The 13,357-nt window shown below is 47.7% G+C and overlaps 2 pseudogenes; both read right to left on the bottom strand.

Moving 5' to 3' along the window:
• Positions 1-2,228: 2,228 nt before the first annotated feature.
• On the bottom strand, positions 2,229-2,906 carry LOC138495202 (RNA-binding protein 5-B-like; annotated as a pseudogene).
• Positions 2,907-2,936: 30 nt separating this feature from the next.
• On the bottom strand, positions 2,937-8,075 carry LOC138495368 (RNA-binding protein 5-like; annotated as a pseudogene).
• Between the last annotated feature and the right edge of the window lie 5,282 nt (positions 8,076-13,357).

Below are 13,357 nucleotides of genomic sequence, written 5' to 3' on the forward strand. Positions count from 1 at the left end.
CCTTGGTTTCACAAAGTGGTAGACAACGAGAAAGACACCTAGATTTGAGAGTTCCTAGATTGTGGTAGAAAAGGCCTAGGTTTCATAAAATGGTAGACAGTGAGAACTTCACAATTCTAGCTAGATGTGGTACATCCTAAACCTCACAATTCTATCTAGATGTGACACATGCTAAACCTCGCAATTCTATGTAGATGTGGCGCATACTAAATTTCACATATCTATCTAGATGTGGTACCTGCTAAACCTCACAAACCTATCTTGATGCGTACCTGCTAAACTTCACATTTCTATCTAGATATGGTACCTGCCAAACTTCACAATTCTATCTAGATGAGACTGGTTACAAGATGGCTAACCTTATAGATGTGAGAAGAAAGCTGTCTGTGGCAGATAGGGGAATAAGGCTTAGTGCCTGGGGGGTAAGAGTATGTAGGAGAATGTGGGGGTTGGTTATAGCGTGGCTAGCTAACGTTATGATTAAATCAAAGCTTTACATCCATCACTTTTTGGTATTTACTCACGTGGTTGCATCTCCGAAACACTAGGGAAAGAACGCCTTGAATCTGTACAGCCCAGTCTACGTTGCCCAGTCTACGTTGCCCAGTCTACGTTGCCCAGTAGAATCTCATACTCTCAGTCCTGACCTTTAATTTCACAAGCCAGCGTATCCGTGCATTTGATTCCAATGGGTTCAAGTGAAGTGTAACCAGGCTGTAACTCACATGGTGCAGGAATCTGGTAAATGAAAGCGCAGGGCTTCAATTATGCTGGCATCAGAGCCTTGAAGTTATCTGGATACCATGATACAGCCTATTTGAATGGCGAGGCGTTGGCGCTAGATAATATGGTCGCTCTGTTTCAAACTATTATTAGACTATAAAACCTTCCATCACCAAAATATATCAGCCATTGTGAAGGGAGGCCCTTCCTAACAATTCTAACAATGCATTATAATAAAACGACCAAATGAGCTACTTTGCATAACACCAGCATTTTGGTTAAGAAGTCCCATATTGTACGGGGACACTTTTGCCACATTTTGGACCCCAAACCATCCGAGGAAGGACAGTGGCCACAATCTGTTTATGTACTTTCTGAATTAATGGATACACCTTCTCCCACAAATTATCTAATATCTTTTCCAAAGAAAACAAGCATCCAAGTGTTCTGAAGGCAAAGGGGGTTTGGCTGCTCCCTAATACATTCAGCAGGTAATGAGTGGGCACCCATACACCTTCTTCTCCATGATTTGTGGCTGTAGCAGTGCATTCATGTGCCTTGGGGTTAGATTATCATGGGCAAAGAAAGGAATGACATAGAATGGTATCCAGGACAATTGAATACCCCCTATCCCTTGCACACCTTTTTGGAATTCCTTTTCCTTAATGTATTTTTCAAATTTATTTTATTTATTGGATATTTGTAAGGTGCCTATACAACAAATGGTGTTTCAAGGTGCCACAAGCCAAAAAGGGGGGGGGGACAAGGGAGAAAGATAACAATAACGGTTCTACTAGGCCTTGTGACATTCAGATCATGCAAGTGCAGTAACAAGAAGTGCGAGGGGGAGTGCCGGTCTTCGCAAAATGTGAAGTGCTAGTGTTGGAAGGGAAGTGCATGGTAAAGAGGAGAGAGTGCAAGTGAAAGGTGAAAGGGAGTTGAAGGAGGGTGTAAGAGGGTCACAGGGGCTGGTGAGTGCTATGGGGAGCCCAGGAGGGCAAGTGCCAGGGATTGCATGAAGCGCAGGGGGTGAGGATCCACATGCTAAGTGCGAGGAAGAGGGTGGATTGGGCGGGGGGCCTGGTGCCCTGTGTTATGGCAGGTTCGGCCTCTCTTCAATGGAGCCTCACTTGCCCGAGCTCCGCACACCATCCACATATACACACAGAGACAGGGAGTTCTTCAACCATCCTTTATACCCTTTCCAGGTTTCTGATCCTGGGCTCTACTAGCCCCTCCTTTTCCTCCCTCCTGTCCTTGGCTTCCTTTGCTTTCCTTAAGGTGGTTCTCGCCTTAAGGTGGGCTACCATGTTTCACGTCACAACATCTCTACCTTGTTTATCATCTTTGAAGGGGTTGATTTTTCTTCTCCTGCGTTCTGAAGGCAATCAGGGTGTTCACCTTGGTCTTGTTTTCTTTCGCTATTCTTCCTCTCTGGAATCACTCCGGGACCTGTATGCCATACAATCAAAACTACCTGGGACGAGATCCTCATCCACCGGCATTCATGCTCGTGGTCCACCTTGTTGTGTCTCCTCGTTGCATTCCTCGGTTACCTTGGCAACGTTGACCCCTTCCTCGCTCTCGGCCACTCGCTCATGTTTCACTTCCTTCTTTCCCATTAGCATTGTCATCTCTGGCATCATTAGCTGCCTTTCAGATTGAGAACCCTTTCATTCAAACAAGGTGATGCTGGCATTAGCTGTTGCTGATCCCTTGGAGGGCAATGTCTGAAAGTTCTTCTTCGGATCTTCTTTCTGTCTATTCAAACTCTTATACCACCACTCTATCTCTTTAGAAATCTGCTGAGCAGTTCTGCTCTTGCGTTTCTATTTTCCTTCTTTCTCTTCATTTGTATTGGCGGCCATGCCATTTGGTTGCCATTGTTGAGGGCCATTGTTTGAAGCCGTGAGATAGGTTTGCTTCCCACTCTCCCAGTACACGTAGCGTGGAGTCAGTGAGTTGTAGTAATACTGAAAGTTGGTGTTATAATACAGTCCTGTGTTTGGGTCCTAGTGACAATCGAGGGATTCATTGCAGTAGTAGATCGAGGTGTCTGGGACTGCCTCTTTATCACCTGGAGTCATGGCAGAAGGAGAGGAGGCAGCCTGTGTGGCAGGACTTGTGCTCGTCAAATCAGTGGCGGCAGGGGTCTCTGCAGTGCTCTTACAGGCCTGAGGCATGCTGCTTGGCTGGTTGTACAGCTGAGACCTCTAACAGCCCACTGCCGTCGTAGTAGCTGTTGATGACTCTAGTCCAGTAGACTTGCTAGCACCCCTATAAAACTGATAATATTGTTCATACTCCTGCCCATGCTGCACGCAGCCTTCTTGGTAACTGAAGTCTGCTCTTGCCCCTTGCGCCAGCATGGAGGACCGCTGAGCAGCAGCAACGGTTGTGCTGGCCACGACGGAGGCTGTGACCCAGCTCCCCACCTGGAGGACCAGATGTTTGCATGCACTTCTCCAAGTCAACTGCACTTATTTTGCCAGTTATCTCGAGCAGTGGATGTACCCTCCTCCCCGCCTGTACTACTTGAAGAGCCGCCAGTGTTGAAGCAGGTTGTCTCCATGCCAGTCCTCTATTCTGTTGTGGCTGCTTGCCCTTGATAAGTCGAGTGTCACCCCTAGCAGGTGGTGCATGTAGGGAAAGTGCAGTCATGATGTATTCCACTGCTGTGTGGGGTGCTATGTTACGAAGTATGATAGTCTCATTGCAAGATTCCCTTGACAGCATCAGTTTTGGCGCTCTGGAGGGGTAATCCTGGTCACAGTCAGATTAAGGCGTACCACCTCTGCAGTCCAGCCTTCTCCCGGAGGTGTACAGGGGACACTTGTCCAGCCACTCTTCCTCCCTTGGTCTGGGCTTCCTGTAGCATATAGGGATGTTCTTCTCTTGGCTCGCAAGTTAATTCTGATGGGCTTCCATTCTTGTCTTGATCCTTTTCACCTCAAAGTCATTTGGTACTGATGGTACTTCACCGGGCGGTGGAGGATCTGAGGTTAGGTGTGTGGCCCCATTCATCCACTCACTTGACTGGAGGTGTGGGATTGGTAGTTGATTTACCAGTGCAACTGTGCAGAGTCTCTCATCCCCTCTCTCATTTCCTCCATGGTCTTCTTTCCTGGTGTTCCCTGTCCTGGCACCGTTTGTCTGTGCTTTTCTTGTGTCCCCAGTTATCTTCTAATTCCTCATTCCTGTGTGTGGCAGCCGGGTGTCTGTTTGGGGGCCAGACCGGAGTGTTTTCTTCATTAGCAGTGTTCCTGCCTTGTCCTTAGAAGTCCTTTGCGGTCAGTAGCTCCCCGGGTGAGCAGATGCCGTATGGTGAGGTGCCTGGGACGCTGGAGATACTGGTTGCCAGTGTGCAGGAGTTCTCTGAGATGTGCAGAGGCATGGCCGGGCAGTGGTGCTTCTCTCTTTTCACCTCGATGCTGTGCTTTTGCCCTAATCCTCAAAGACTGTTGCAGTTTGGAGTGGTATTATGGTCAGTGGGCCGCTGTGGGTGTCAGTGGCAGCCGTCTCCCACTTCTTGCATGCGCCTTTGTGTGTGTGTCATCTGTAGCGTGACGATCTGTCGTCTTCTCTCTTCTTCTAATGCATATGCTGGCGGCGTCAGCCAATCAGGCTGGGAGCTCTTGGAGGGTGCCTGCAGGCATCCAGGCAGCGTGGGCAGCTGCAACAAAGGCCGAAATCGTGGCAGACATCTTTGCATTTCCTCGGCGTCAGCTACCGGAATAGGATAAGGGTAGCAGGCATAGTCCCACGATGGAGTCTCTCTCCTTCCCTTAAGGTGGTTCCCTCCTTAAGGTGGGGTAGCCATGTTTCATGCCACAACACCCTGTAGAACTCAGAGGGAAGCAGGCAGGGTTGAATCACATTAGAATCTTTAAATGGATTGAATTAATTTGGCTGGTTTTACTAGCATCAAGGTGTGCAGGGGACATGGGTATCCAATCGTCTTGGATACCATTATATTTCATGTCTTGTTCAACTTTTTGTGTCAGAGTTGTGTTTCCTCCCCTGCACACAAGTTGCCTTACATTTTCAGTTATTCCATTAAACTGTTGTTTAATTTGGATGTGCACTGGTATGGCTTCTTATTTAAAGAAAGGAAAGAAGGCAGTGCCCATGTAGCCCACAGCACCCCAAAGCCACCTCATTATTTAAGCACACTTTTTAGGATTTCATTTGTATCAATCCCTAGAACAAGAGCTCCTGGGGAGGACTAATCTTTGGGCTGAAGAATGCACAGAGATGAGATGTATCTTAAGAGAAACAGTGAGAGTACTGCCATGGTCAGATATTGGTGATCTTAATCACCTCTAAATACTGCACTACATCAACCCATTAATATTATGGGCCTCATCACGAGTTGGGCGGTATCCCGAATACCGCCGGTTTCCCGCCCGCGCTAATAGCGTTACCACCAACCGGTCCGATGCTATTAGCGCCGGATCAAGGGTTGGGCGAGAACTGTGGTTCCTTTGGACCGAATGGGGAAATTTTCCGCATAATTAAATGGGAATTTTCCCGTTGCGTTTCCCCGCAACTGTGAGCTGGGGGTAAACACGCCAGACCCATGTTTGGGCAGACCCTTAAATGTGGCGGTAATAGCATTACTGCTGCATTTAGGGGTTACCGCCAAACTCGTGATGGGGCCCTAATACTCGGAAGGCAATATAAATGATTTATGGTATACATCTGTCTTTTTGTAAGCCAGACGCCTATCCCCATCAGTTCTGCACCCTTATGGTTCCCAACAAAAAGAGGACATCCTGTGAATTCACAACCAACCAAACTGCAAATCTGAGAACAATGAATAATCTGCTGTGACAGAGGGACGCAATGAACAACATAAGGAGGGGTTGGAATTTGAGTAATGAAGATTACTGTACATAATCAATCATTATCTCTCTGCATCCCTCTTCCTCGCCCCCTTTATTACTATGTGCGGAAATACCTAGACAAGAAGAACAGTTGGCCACAGACCCGAAGGATTGACAGTAGTCAAGGAGTACTGAAAAAAACATAAAAAGTAATTCAGTGGTTTACTAAAACCCAAAATATAAACAGTTTCACTCATGGGAGAATTGTACTCAAAACTCACACCCAAAAATGAGACCCAAATACACCTCCCAGGAAAGTATGGGAAGAGCGCCGTACAGCTGGCAATAAAACACCATTACCTTAGCTCAAGAGATTGCCACTCCCCACACCCTCCGCAGGCTAACCTGTCCTGAAACAAGGAAGGAAGAGGATAGAAATACTGACAATACGACGCCTTTGCGGAGTAGCAGCAGGCAGACAAACGCTTTGTCTGTTGGAACAAAAGTAATGATGAATGAATTAGTACTGCTTAAGACAAATGCTGTCTCTAGATAAAGCAAGTCGGGTCTGTAATCATCCTACAAACCTATCTGGTGGGAAGAAAGAGAAGCGTGGCACTGGAAAAATAACCCGCTGCTTAAAATGCAAAAGAGGCAAGAGTATTGGACAAATAAAAGGACCCTGCCTGGCGAATCCACATGCTCTGCGGTTTCTGTATGTAAACAAGGAGCACTGAAGTACCCCCAAATCAAGGATCGCTGACTTAAAACGACGGAAAAGATGAGAGATATTGTGAGAGCTTGTTCCTGCGAGATCTCGGGAAGGCAATATCTCGCAAGATCATGTGTGCGAAGCGCAACGAGAATGGAAGCCCACGAGACGCAGAGCAGAGAGCGAGGGCTATGGTCATGCCCCAGCGCTCCTCCTGAAGCGAGGCCTGTAGCCTCCACAGTGCAGCCAGGTACCCTGGTGCTGCACACTAAACTGAAGAGAGTAATTCCATGGCATCCAGCTGGAGCCTCTTGGGAGCTCATGTAAATAGGTTGGGACACTGTGACAGAGAGTGATACATCAGCGCAGTGAAGCCAACTGCGCTGATCAATTAAGGACCCTGGCTGTGAGTACAGTCACGGTTTTGCTTTGTTGCAAGGTGCCAATTATACACCTCATCATCTTGGTGTCCTGTGTTCTTAGGGCCACAACCTAATTGGCGACGAGGACCTGAGACATACCCATGCAGCCACCATGCAAGGCGCCACACCGCCTTATGCCTTCTTCCAGTCCTGAGGCAGGCCTACTATTCCCTGGCAACAGTGGGAGCTGGTATTTACCACTTACTTGGAGGCTTTGGGTGCTGCTGGTTATTCAGCTGTCAAGAAGAAAGCCATGCTGCTCAATGCCATGGGTGTTGAAGGACAACGCATCTTTGGGTTCCTAAAGACAGTCCGCTGCGGACGACGGGGACGATGTGTACAAAGAGGCTGTTCGTCGCATTATAAAGCGTGTCTCCAACAAGGAAAATGTGGGCCTACACAGACTAACATTTAACACGAGGAAACAAGAAAGCAGTGAGGCTGTGGATGACCACATCACCCGCATGAGGGAGATGGTGGCCCTGCGTGGATTTGGAGATAATGTGGAGCAAGTCATATGTGTCATGTTGGTAGTCCATACCAATTCCCGCAAGGTTCAGGACAAATTCATCCAGGAGAAGGAGCTGGACCTGGACAAAGCAATTCAGATAGCAAGAGCTGTTGAAGAGACGTCGAGCAGACACAAGGAGATGGGGGGGGTCTACGCCAGCCCCTGAAATGGCGGTTGTCCAATGAAGGGGACGCCGGCACAAACAGCCTTGAGAGTCTACCAAAGAGAAAGGCCCCAAGTGGAGGGAGCCACCGAAACTTTACAGGTGCACCAGCACCAAGCACTCAGCCAATGATAAAGACTGCCCTGCGAGGAACAAGGTGTGCTCCAAGTGTGGAGAATTGGGCACATAGCTGTTGCCTGCACGTGGAAAGAAAAGAAAGTTGTATACATTGAGGGTGACAGAGGTACAAGTGATGAAGAAGAAGCGGAAGACAGACCCACAGTGGTCATAGTAAACTCGGCCCGAGGCAGGAGGGAAAATCCCCATTGCACTGTGAAAGTGGACGCCAATGAAACCCGGGTAATGGCTGACTCGGGGTCGGATCTGACGATCCTCGCCATACAAACCTACAAAAATATGGTGGGGCGTAATCTGGGAGAAATCAGAAGCACCAGGCACAAGCCCACAGTCTTTGGTGGAGCCACAGTGGACCTTTTGGGGTACACCAAAGCAAAACCTTAGTTCAAGGACAGACCTACCACAATGAAAGTATACTTCTCAACTGAAGGTCCAGCATTGCTGGGATGGGACGACCAGCATAAATTGAGCATTCAGTTGGACATAGCACCGACGACCAAGTGCTGTTGTTCCCACGCTGTTCTCTGAGGCACCATGGAAGATAAAGAACTACGTTCACAAGATTCGGCTGAAGCCGCATGCTGTACCAGTGAAGCACAAAGTCAAACCTGTCTCAGCGACAGCGTGATCGGCATTAGAGTCTGAACTGTGCAATATGGTCAATGAGGGCATGATTAAAACCATTGAATCCTCAGAATGGCTAAGTCCTGTGGTCCTCATCAAGAAGAAATCAGCAAATGACCTAAGGGTGTTCATAGACCTGTGCATCCTCAACTTGGAGGTGGTTACGGACAGTTTTCCTTTGCCGAGCATCAATGAAATAATTCTGATGATGAAAGAGGCGAAAATCTTTTCCGAGCTGTACATGCAAGACGCCTTGCATCAGATTGATCTACACAAAACTTTGCATCCCCTCACAGATTCATCACACCGTTCAGCACGTATCAATATACCCGTATGCCTTCAGCTCAATCAGCGTTACAGAGAATGAGGAACTCATTGCTCCATGGGATCAATAACGTGTCGTATTTCCAGGAAGATATCCTGGTGTATGCCGAAGATGTGAGGACACATGATGGCGTGCTCAGGCCAAGTGCTCAGCAAACTCCAAGATGCAGGCGTCCGCCTGCACTACGCAAAGAATCTGTATTTGGGGAACATGAAGAGTACTTGAGATACCGGATCTCGAATGAAGAGCTGAGCCTGAAAAAGGACCTCTTACAAGCCATTGTCGACACCCTGGCCCAACCTCAAAAGATCTCAAAAGATAAGCTTCGATTGTTCCTGGGACATGCGGGGTACTATGCCAAATTTGTACCCAGATGCTCCGAAACAACTTCCCCCGTTGAGGGAGCTTTTGAGGAAAGGCATGGAGTATGCATGGGACACACAACAAGTGACTGCATTCATTGAAGTCGAGAGGAGGATCCTGCATGCTCCATGTTTGAAACCTTTCAACCCTGAATGGGAAACGTATGTGCCGACAGATGCCAGTGCCTATGGGCTAGGGGCCACACTCCCCTAAAGAAGAGGAGATACTGAAAACAATGTTGCCTTTGCGTCCAAAGCACTCTCCGAGTCTGAGAAAAATGACTCCACAGTTGAGAAAGAGATGCTTGCGTGTGACTGGGCTGTGGAGTATTTCAGGTCATACGCGTGGTGCACCAAGTATCGGCTGGTGAATGACCACAAGCCTTTAGTTCATATGCTCAGTCCCAGAGGGACAAAAACTGCAATGCCACTGATGGCAAGAATTGCAGCAAAACTACAAGAATACACATATGAACTCATGCACATCACTGGCTGGAAGAACACCCAGGCGGACTGCATGTCCAGACGACTTGATCGCAAAATCACAGGCATCACATTTCTTGAGAATGAGTGCATCGTGGCGTCCATCGGGTACCTGAGGAAATGAGAATTCATGTAAATGAGCGAGTCCCATTGGAAGGAAGAAATGAGGCATGAGCAGAATTGTGGAATGGGCCGAAAATGGATGGCCTGGCGAGAGGGTGGTCCTGGAAGGGCTACGCACGTTCTGGGCGGTCAACGAAGGAATCGTGGAGATGGACGGTCTGGTGATGAGAGGGGATCAGATCATTCCCCCCAGAGGTTTGTTTGTTTGTTGTTTTATTACTTATAATGCGCACTAGACCCAAAGGTATTGGGGCACATTGCATAAGATTAGCCACAGCTTAGTTGTACATAAAAATACATTTACAAGTTACAGTATAGTTATACAAAGTCAATAAACATATTTACAATGAAAAAAAGACAAAAACATTTTTTTACAATATAGTTACAAGAAGGGGTCAAGACTATAGACCGAGATCAGGTAAGTGTGATCTAGGATCTGGTGAGTTGTATGCCGGGTAAGGGAGTGGTTCAGTAGGGTATCAGGGGTTCGTTAGCAGTCAGAGTCTTTTCTATCTGTAAGTACAGGTGGCAGAGAGCTGAACAGGTAAAATTGTGGCAGGCAAGCCTACAGATCCGAGGATTTCAGCAGGTTAATGTACTTATGTCTGAAGGTCTGATATGGTTGGTCTTCTCTAAGAGGGAGAGGCAGGGAGTTCCATAGTTTGGCCTCTTTCACGTGAAAGCTACTACCACCGGCCCTAGACAGCCTGTATCTGGGGATGGTAAGGCAGTTGGTGTTGCCAAGCCTCATCAGTCTAGCAGAGGATCTTCTCTGGAATCTATCTGAAATGCAGCTAGGAGCTGCATTATTTAAGGCTTTGTAGGTGAGGGATGCAGTTTTCAGAAGTATTTTATCTTGTGTTGAGAGCCAGTTGTGTTGGCGTCTAATCACTGAGATGTGTGATCTTCTAGGTACACCCAACGCAGCGCTTAGGGCATTGTTCTGAAGGATTTGTATTCTTTGTACAATGGCTTTATTAGCGCCAATGTAGAGAGCATTGCAGTAGTCTAACCTGGAGAGTATTAAGGCTCTGGCTAGGATCATGCAATTGTCGTTGGACAAGAATGATTTACCCCCCCTAATGAGCTTGCAAGTGTAGGCAGTGGCGGGCACCATAGCCTTCACCTGCTTGTCAAAAGAAAGGGCGTGGTCAAGGTAGAAGCCCAGAGTCTTCACCTCCTTGGCCACCCTGATGAGGTTCCCATCGATGATAAATGATGAGTAATCATGACCTAGTTTCTTGAGGTTGGTATGGGTGCCCAGGATGATAAGCTCAGTCTTTTTATCATTCAGGCATAGACCGTGGGTGGCCATCCATGACTGGATGATGATATACACTCTATTCACCAACGCCAAATCCATGTCATAGACCACGGAAAGTGGGAGGAAAATCTGCATAGTTGGTGTAGGTGATACCCAGATGGTCCAGATCATCAAACAGGGACTTGGTGAATATATTGTATAGTGTGGGGGAGATGCAGGAGCCCTGAGGGACGCCACATGTAATGGGAATGGGGTCCGTCGCTGCTGACGGAGAGAAGACCCTCATGGTCCTTTTGCTCAGGAAGGATTTAATCCATCTGATTGCTTCAGTAGAGAAGTGGACTGCTGAGTCCAGGTGGTCACATAGGCCCTTATGATCCACCATATCAAATGCAGCAGAGAGGTCTAGCAGTAAGAGGAGAGCTGTTTTGCCTTTGTCTCTTAACTCGTCTACCTGGGCCTTCAAATCGATGAGAGCTGTTTCTGTCCCATGTTGGGGTCGGAATGCTGATTGTCCAACTCCGAGGAGTTTATAGTCTACTTTGTCAAGGATCTTGAGAAGAAAGGGAACAGTCATGATGGGGCGATAGTTTGTGGGGATTAAAGGATCTAGTGATTGCTTCTTTAACAATGGGAGTACCAAGGATTGCTTTAAGTTGTTGGGGATAATGCCAGATGAGAACGAGGCGTTGATTAGTTTAGAGATAAAAGTGGCAAGATCTCTTGCTGCATCTTTTATAATGTGGCTGGGCATATGTCACCTTGGCAATTGGAGGGCTTTAATGAAAGGATCACTTTTTTGACCTCAGGTATGGAGGTTTTGGAAAAATGAAATCTGGCGGGGCAGTTGTGTAGTCTTTCGCTAGTCAGGAGATTAGAATGGTGGGAGTGGGATGATTGGGTGAGAGAGGCTTTTTTCATAGCTATTTTGTTTTGTAATGTGGTGATTTTATTGGAGAGAGCCTGCTGGATATTGGAGCACCAGGTTTTGTTTTTAGTGCATAAGTCAGGCGTGGTGATGGGAGATTCAAGTTCTTTTAGGATAGTAAATAGCTCCTTCATGTTGGAGTTAGCATTAGTAATCCGTTCATTGAAAGAGTATGCAGAAAGTCACATTATGCAGAGCTTATGCAGGTGACCTCGATAGCAACATGACATGGCACCGAGTGCGGGATGCCTACTCGTAGCCGGGCATGGGCCAGGAAGTAAGGACCATGATTGAGAGGTGCCACGAATGTGCCAACAGTGACAAGAGGTTAAAAGCGAGGCAAGCACCCATGATTCCCACAGAAATTCCTTTGGCTGTTTGGCACAAATTAGGGTTGGACTTAATAGGCCCATTGTACGGCATGTCGATCGACAACAGGTATGGAGTAGTCATGGTGGACTATCTGTCCAAGTGGGTGGAGGTAGAATTTGTTCCCAACATCACCACAGTCATCGATGTACTAAATTCAGTCTTCCAAAGAGTGGGGTTGCCCAAAGAAATTGTGATGGACAACGGTGTCCAGTTAGTCTCGAGAGACATGGAAAGCTTCCTCAAGAAGCACAACATTCAGCAATTAAGTGCAAGTCTCTACCACCCCCAGGCAAATAGTCTAGTAGAAAGACCAAACCATTTTGTCAAGGGACCCCTACAACTAGCAAATGCAGCTGGGATGAACCCCTGTAAGACAGTCAAAGAAGCTGTGCCGGCCCTGCGGCTAACCCCCGTTGCCATCACAGGTGTCTCGCCTTTCCAAATGTTAAGAGGGAGAAGGGACGCATCCATGTTGGTACCTCCATGGCTAAAGAAAGTTAGGCAGGATGATGACATCGACATGAGTGAAATAGTGTGGAGATTACAGAAGAGCAAGGATGTAATGAAAGCACAGAGTGATGCATGCGGAGCCGTCCACCACACAGAAGTCAAGGAAGGGGATCGAGTAAAAATACGGCTGCCCCACAAAGACACCATTACAGGCTCCAAGTACAGCCAGGCCGTTGATGTCACCCGGAAAGGCACCAACCACGTCTATACCCGTGACGGGAAAGGTGGTATCTAAATAGGGTGGCCATGTACAAGAAGAAAATGCTGACAAGCCGCGCCTCCATGAGTGTGGGAGATATCAACAAATTCTAGGAACCAGCCGACGGCACAGAGCTGCAAGAACCAAAAGACAGGGAGAAAGTGTCATGATCAGCCCAGTGCCCTCAGCAAGAGAACAACGCCAAGAAACAACTCCAGCTGCACAGGGCTCAGAGGAAACATCGTGCCCCAGCGCTCCTCCACAGTGCAGCCAGGCACCCTGGTGCTACCCACTAAACTGAAGAAAGATGCCAACTCGAGCCTCGTGGGAGCTCATGTAAATATGTTGGGACACTGTGACAGAGACTGATACATCAGCGCAGTGAAGCCAACTGCGCTGATCAATTAGGAACCCTGAGTGTGAGTACAGTCACAGTTTTGCTTTGTTACAAGGTGACAATAAAACACCTTCTCATCATCTTGGTGTCCTGTGCTCTTTGGCCCACAACAGATATCCCTCCATTCCTCCCTAAAGTCCCTCCATCAATCCCTAGAATCGCTCCTGAGGGTTCATGAGAGCAGACCCCAGAACCCAATGTGGAGACATCAACAGACACTGCACTGCAAAGGCACCAGAGATGTCATCTTGCACTAAGCCTGAGTTCAAAGACAA

The sequence above is a fragment of the Ambystoma mexicanum genome, chromosome 1p (assembly GCF_040938575.1).
Source record: "Ambystoma mexicanum isolate Mex_15411 chromosome 1p, UKY_AmexF1_1, whole genome shotgun sequence".
NCBI lineage: Eukaryota > Metazoa > Chordata > Amphibia > Caudata > Ambystomatidae > Ambystoma > Ambystoma mexicanum.